The sequence below is a fragment of the Limulus polyphemus genome, unplaced genomic scaffold (assembly GCF_000517525.1).
Source record: "Limulus polyphemus unplaced genomic scaffold, Limulus_polyphemus-2.1.2 Scaffold2828, whole genome shotgun sequence".
Classification (NCBI taxonomy): Eukaryota; Metazoa; Arthropoda; class Merostomata; order Xiphosura; family Limulidae; genus Limulus; species Limulus polyphemus.
This window is the reverse complement of record NW_013668438.1, coordinates 27,106-33,818: the sequence shown is the minus strand read 5'-3', so window position 1 is coordinate 33,818 and position 6,713 is coordinate 27,106. Positions and strand designations below refer to the sequence as shown.

At 36.8% G+C, this 6,713-nt stretch overlaps 1 long non-coding RNA gene across 1 annotated transcript in view; it reads right to left on the bottom strand.

Moving 5' to 3' along the window:
• Positions 1–4,504, bottom strand: part of LOC111087908 — a 12,515-nt gene extending 8,011 nt beyond the window's left edge. The window contains exons 1-2 of the long non-coding RNA XR_002612532.1: positions 4,428–4,504; positions 2,541–2,564 (exon numbers count right to left, since the gene is read on the bottom strand). This is a non-coding gene — a long non-coding RNA (uncharacterized LOC111087908). The remainder of the gene's footprint in view (positions 1–2,540; positions 2,565–4,427) is intronic.
• Positions 4,505–6,713: the final 2,209 nt, after the last annotated feature.

Below are 6,713 nucleotides of genomic sequence, written 5' to 3'. Positions count from 1 at the left end.
ACCGGGCCATATATATATATATATATGTGTGTTTATGTACTAAACCAAATTCTGTACACCTGTACAGGTCAAGATATAATACCAGTTTCGTTGAATATTGATATACAAAAATGCGCAGTATTACCAATTCTAATGTTCTCCGACAGTGCTCCAAAACGTCGAGTCACAAAGAATGAAATAGTATAATAATCCATACAATATATCCCCTATCTTACTCATTGCATATTCCAGTCATTTTCATAACGTTTTTTTTTTTATATAGGGACGTCCAGTTTTAGCTTTAGTATACATCTAAGAACAAGCAATATTCGTGATTAGGCCTTCTGAAATCACTTTACACTTGCAGCGCTATATGTAATCTATCATGTGGCTGGGTCAAAACTTAGCGCTCAAAGTGGATTTTGGAGGAAATATGAAGATTTATAGGGCAGCTTTTGTAGCAAATTATGGGGAAATATCACCCCTTTATAATAAACCGCCGACACTCCCCATGAATTCATTACGTTGAAAGTGAATAGGCAAGGATCAACTGTTTCAAATACTTGTATCCCACTATTCGTTGGTAAAAAGAGTAGCCCAAGAGTTGGCGGTGGGTGGTGATGACTAGCTGCCTTCCCTCTAGTCTTACACTGCTAAATTAGGGACGGCTGGCGCAGATAGCCCTCGTGTAGCTTTGCGCGAAATTCAAAAACAAACAAACGAATACTTGTATATTATATTTTGGGTATTGAATACCGTTTGTATGATATGCGGGAAGCGAGGTAATATGGCGAGAAGAGACACAAATGGGACGAGACTGTTGTTCTAACAATCCATTCTGAATCCATTTTTAGCATAAAAAGTGTTTTGTCAACTGTAATTTATTTCTTACAGATCACTGCCAACGAGACCATGCTTCGTCAGATTCTGGAATTATAGGTCAAGCACCGAGATCAAGTCAGCTCTGTTAGTCAGACGTAACCCAATCGAAATAATATGCTCTAGTGGATCTCAGTCAGACTGTTTCGTTAATCAGATGTAAACCGGTGAAAGAAGTAAGCTCTGGTGGGGGCTCTGCCAGTTCCTGCGGTCAGAAGTAACCCTGTCGAAGGGGCTAAATCTAGTTGAGCTCAGTTCTATTAGTCAGATTTAACCCAAACAAAGGGGTAAGCTCCAGTGGAGCTCAGTTCTATTAGTCAGATTTAAGCTAATCAAAGGGGTAAGCTCTAGAGGTCTCAGTTCTATTAGTCAGATTTAACCCAATCAAAGGGGTAAGATGTAGTGGAGCTCAGTTCTATTAGTCAAATTTAACCCACTCAAAGGGGGGTAAGCTCTAGTGGAGCTCAGTTCTATTAGTCAGATTTAATCCAATCAAAGGGGTAAGTTCTAGTGGTCAGCAGCAGCATACACCAAAGCGAATCCCAAATGTTATTAACTAGAGAACATTTTATTAACATTCATATTAAAATGTCGAACTGGAGAATTTCCAAGTCCAACGGCTCTTAGTTATTACTATAGTTACGTTACGTAACCAAAAAATTAAGAAATATATATATATATCTTATACTTAAACATTTTGTTCTGTTTATTTTCATTTTTAACTCAATATTCTTTGTTCAGTGTATTTAATTTATATACGACACTATAATTTCGGGTGCGAATATAATACAATTTGTTTGTTGAATTTCGCGCAAAGCTACTCGAGGGCTATCTGCGCTAGCCATTCCTAATTTTGAAGTGATGATTAGAGTGAAGGCAATTAGTTAACACCACCCTCCGCTAACTCTTGGACTACGCTTTACCGACGAATAGTGTCATTGTTGTGTATATTTTCATTTTTTATATGCTTAAGGACACGTGTAGTCGTTTCACAAAGTCTTTAGCAATTCTACTGTACTTAGAACGTTTCTTCGTCTGTTAAATATTTGTTTGTTTCTTTCAAAATTTCGCGCAAAGCTACACAAAGATGTGTCTGCACATAGTCGTCCCTCATTTTGACCCGAAAGACTTGATGGAAGGCCACTCGACAGCAGCACCCAACGGTATCTATTGGTTTGTTTGTAATTAAGCACAAAGCTACACAATGGGCTGTCTGTGCTCTGCCCACCACTGGTATCAAAACCCGGATTCTAGCGTTGTAACTCCGCAGACATACCGCTGTGCCACTATCTATTGGTCTGCTTTTGTTTCAACGACAAGTGTAGGATTTCATCATCATCCTTATAGCACAGTCACTTCCCCAAAATGCAGAGCACGTTTTTGCGGTAACCAGCCGCGAACCACGAATCTTTGGTTTAAAGTTCCGGGCACAGTAATCACTACGCGACTCCAAAAACAACATTTAACACTAGTAGGTGAGTTAGATTAAAATAAGTTTTTATAATTCCTAATAATTTAGTTAAAACTAGAAGATAACAAGGCAATATACCGTAACATTTCAGAAAGCTGGTAACACACCTTTAAATGTTGATTAATTTTACTACAAGTAAAGAAAAACCTACTGTTATAATTACGACAAAATGTTTACTGTCAGTGAGACTATAATTTGGGGTGAAACTTACCTTATCAAAGAGTTGTCTCCATTTCTGAAAAATAAAATAAGAATGTGAGATTGTCATGCATGCAGATAATTATAATAAAGTTATTATAATAACATTCTACAGTCATATGCGGTATTTTTAAATTACGTCCAACAGCCATGCTACTAGTTGAACTTCCTTCAGTTGTGCTAAGCGTGATGATACTATACTTTTCACTCGTCAGATTTATCACTCCGAATATTGTGTTAAACTTGTAATGGCATTACAGGAGTTCGTGTTGTTGGATACGATACGCAAATCTTAAAAAAAAAAGTGGCACAACGACCAGAAACTGTTGAGTAAATACTGATACAGTGGCATAAGTATGCCCCCTCATCCCCCGCAATGGGTGGGGGGGGGGGCATCAGAGCCAAAAGGGGGCCCGAATCATTAACTACAGTTAGAGGGAAATAAATGTAGGGGGCGCAATTACTTTTTATGCGAGTGGAAGGTATCTTTTATAGTTACGTCACTGCACTGACATGTTGGGAAAGCTGCGAAAATATCGATAGATGGCTCCACAATCGAATGTCCAGACATATTTCAGCATGTGATGTGGTCAGCCCAGATAACCATCATCGATATATTACGTGTTTGATGACGTTCTCTATGCATCCAACTATAATATTTGGGGCATTCTTTATCTGGTTTAAAAGTATTTAAAACACTATTTCCAGCCATCAGTAACAACGAATACTACACACTTTTGGAAAATCTATTACATATTAAAGGCAATGAGTACTAAACTGTATATATATGTAGTGGTAGTTAGTGTCTTACTTATTTCTTTAAGGAGTAGACGTCTTGCTACAGTATTAATAGTTATCCTTCAAGAATATTCAACTCCTACAGGGTTGTACCCTAAGTCAATACAAAATCTTTGTCATTAATACTGGCGCTTAACAGAAAGGGAAGAGGGGGCACACGCCCTCCACTTATTCCAGTTAGTGTGCATACACTATTATCAACGACTATGTTAAATTGACTTTTTTGCCCCCCCCCCTCCCACTTTCCAATAAAATTAGGCAGTCGTGAACAATAAGTTAGTTGATAACAAAACAGAAAAGTGTTCAGACGTTTTCAATATTTTACGTCTTTGCTCTTGTATTAATTTTTTTAGCCACTCATTTTATCAGTTTCAGCGTCAAAAAAAAAAAAAAAAAAGTGAACAAAACGTGTTTAGGTTTATTTCTATCAATAATCCGAAGAAAAAACACTTTGAGAACTACTCATTCTATGATCTCACATATTTCAGGGGAGAAAAGGGGATCAAACAGAGTCATTCTATTCCAATATATTCGAATGTAAAATAATTTGAGAAACCTCCCTGGAAATCTTTGACAAATATTCAGACAATATAGGATTACAATATTAGAAATGGTACACTTCTAAAGAAGCACCAGAACTTGTAAGTTGGTTGTGAACCTATTGCAAGCAAAAATACATTTGTAAAACGATTTGTAAGTCTGAGTGCTTCTAACGCTGAGAATCGGATTTTGATACCTACATTGGGCACAGCACAGATAGCCCATTGTAAAGTTTGGGCTTGACAAAAATATATATATATATATATATATTGTTCACAGTGTCTGAAATATATTGCACTAGTGTAAAACGCTAAAGCTGATGAGTTCTGGTATTAAACGAAAGGCCTCCTGGGCAGCAATATATGGCGGATAACAGCTTGAACTGAAATGTTAATTTCACTCATCTTTGATGCGAAATCGGCGTAGGACTAATTAAGAGGATTTTGGGGGAAACATTTATAGTCGAACGTCATTTTATTTACTTTCGTTAGGCCTAAAAAAGACTTCATTACTTCGACAGCTTATATGATTTATACTTCTGTGACAATCATGTAAAACTTACATCATTTAACAGTACATGGCTGGCTTCAAGTTCTAGTTCTTCAAGATCATCGCAGTCATTCTCAACCATGATGCTCGGCCACCTCATTTTCCTCCGCACCAGTGGCGCCACCTTTTTAGAACTCTCGCTTCTCCTTTCCCTTCTGCACGGCGTGCCTTTAAATTGACTTCATATATTGACTTCTTTTTATCTGTAAGAATTTTTTTTTACCATTTCAATTAGAGTATAAATAATAAACGTGGTATGAAACACAACAGAGTATTTTTTTTTATCTAAAGCAAACTTATAGTATCGTGTTTGTTGTAATTCTCGACTTGATCTAATTTGTAGCGATCAAGTGGAGAAATAAGGCTTCATCTTTAAAGTGTCACGATTTTTCAAAAGTTATAGGATGTAGGAGGTAGCTATAATATATTCAGTATAATGTTTTACATATTTCTTTTCGGGCACGTTGTGCTATTGTATATTTATACAAATATAATAGTACAGTCTGTTGTCTGTCCATGTAACTACTTCTCAAAGCGTGGATTAATCTTCATCAAAATTGGTATGGTCCATGCGGGGATACATACAAATGTTCAGTTTTGCATTTTGCTGTATTTATGGGCGTTTTTTTACTATACTTTGGCCGCTGTAGATGGATCTTCACCAAATTTGACATGAAGGTTCGTTGGGTCCATGGGGAAATACTTACATCCTTTCAGTTTTGCGATTTGCGGTTTTTATGGGCGTTTTTTACCACTACTTCGCCCCCCTATTGATGGATCTTCACCAAATTTGACATGAAGGTTCGTTGGATCCATGGGGAAATACTTACATACTTTCAGTTTTGCGATTTGCGGTTTTTATGGGCGTTTTTTACTACTACTTCGCCCCCTATTGATGAATCTTCACCAAATTTGACATGAGGGTTCGTTGGGTCCATGGGGAAATACTTACATCCTTTCAGTTTTGCGATTTGCGGTTTTTATGAGCGTTTTTTACCACTACTTCGCCCCCCTATTGATGGATCTTCACCAAATTTGACATGAAGGTTCGTTGGGTCCATGGGGAAATACTTACATACTTTCAGTTTTGCAATTTGCGGTTTTTATGGGCGTTTTTTACCACTACTTCGCCCCCTGTTGATGGATCTTCACCAAATTTGACATGAAGGTTCGTTGGGTCCATGGGGAAATACTTACATCCTTTCAGTTTTGCGATTTGCAGTTTTTATGGGCGTTTTTTACAATTACGTATAAGGGAAGCAACTTTTCATGTCCTAAGATAACCTTTCATTAAACATGAATTTACATAACTTCCAACCAGGGGACGGGTATTCCAGCTAGTAAAATAATATGGATCAATTTAGGGCATCAGGATCATCCAGGAAGATACATGCAACAAGTCGGCGTCTTGTAACAGGTAAGAACAAGTACTCCAGCTAGCTAACAATAAGAAACAAAACCGTCAACTTTATTAGTTGTTTAAGCCGACTAGTGATGGTAACTGTGTTACCATAACTAGCCTTGATTATTGTAATTGTGTTACCATCACTAACCTTGATTATTGTAACTGTGTTACCATCACTAACCTTGATTATTGTAACTGTGTTACCATCACTAACCTTGATTATTGTAACTGTGTTACCATCACTAGCCTTGATTATTGTAACTGTGTTACCATCACTAGCCTTGATTATTGTAACTGTGTTACCATCACGAGCCTTGATTATTGTAACTGTGTTACCATCACTAACTTTGATTATTGTAACTGTGTTATCATCACTAGCCTTGATTATTGTAACTGTGTTACCATCACTAACCTTAATTATTGTAACTGTGTTACCATCACTAACCTTGATTATTGTAACTGTGTTGCCATCACTAACCTTGATTATTGTAACTGTGTTACAATTACTAACCTTGTTTATTGTAACTGTGTTACCGAATCTAGTGAGCCGAATACAATTAATAAAAAACTTATCTTTCATTGTGCCAAAAAATGTAGGTTTTATTTTTTACTCTTAACACAATATTTTAAATTCATTCAACAAAATGTAATGGCTTTTCGATAGTCGTTTGATATATAAAAATGATCACCTGATAGTGGTGTATAACTGTTTCCTGATCACCTGATAGTGGTGTATAACTGTTTATTGATCACCTGATAGTGGTGTATAACTGTTTCCTGATTACCTGATAGTGGTGTATAACTGTTTATTGATCACCTGATAGTGGTGTATAACTGTTTATTGATCACCTGATAGTGGTGTATAACTGTTTCCTGATTACCTGATAGTGGTGT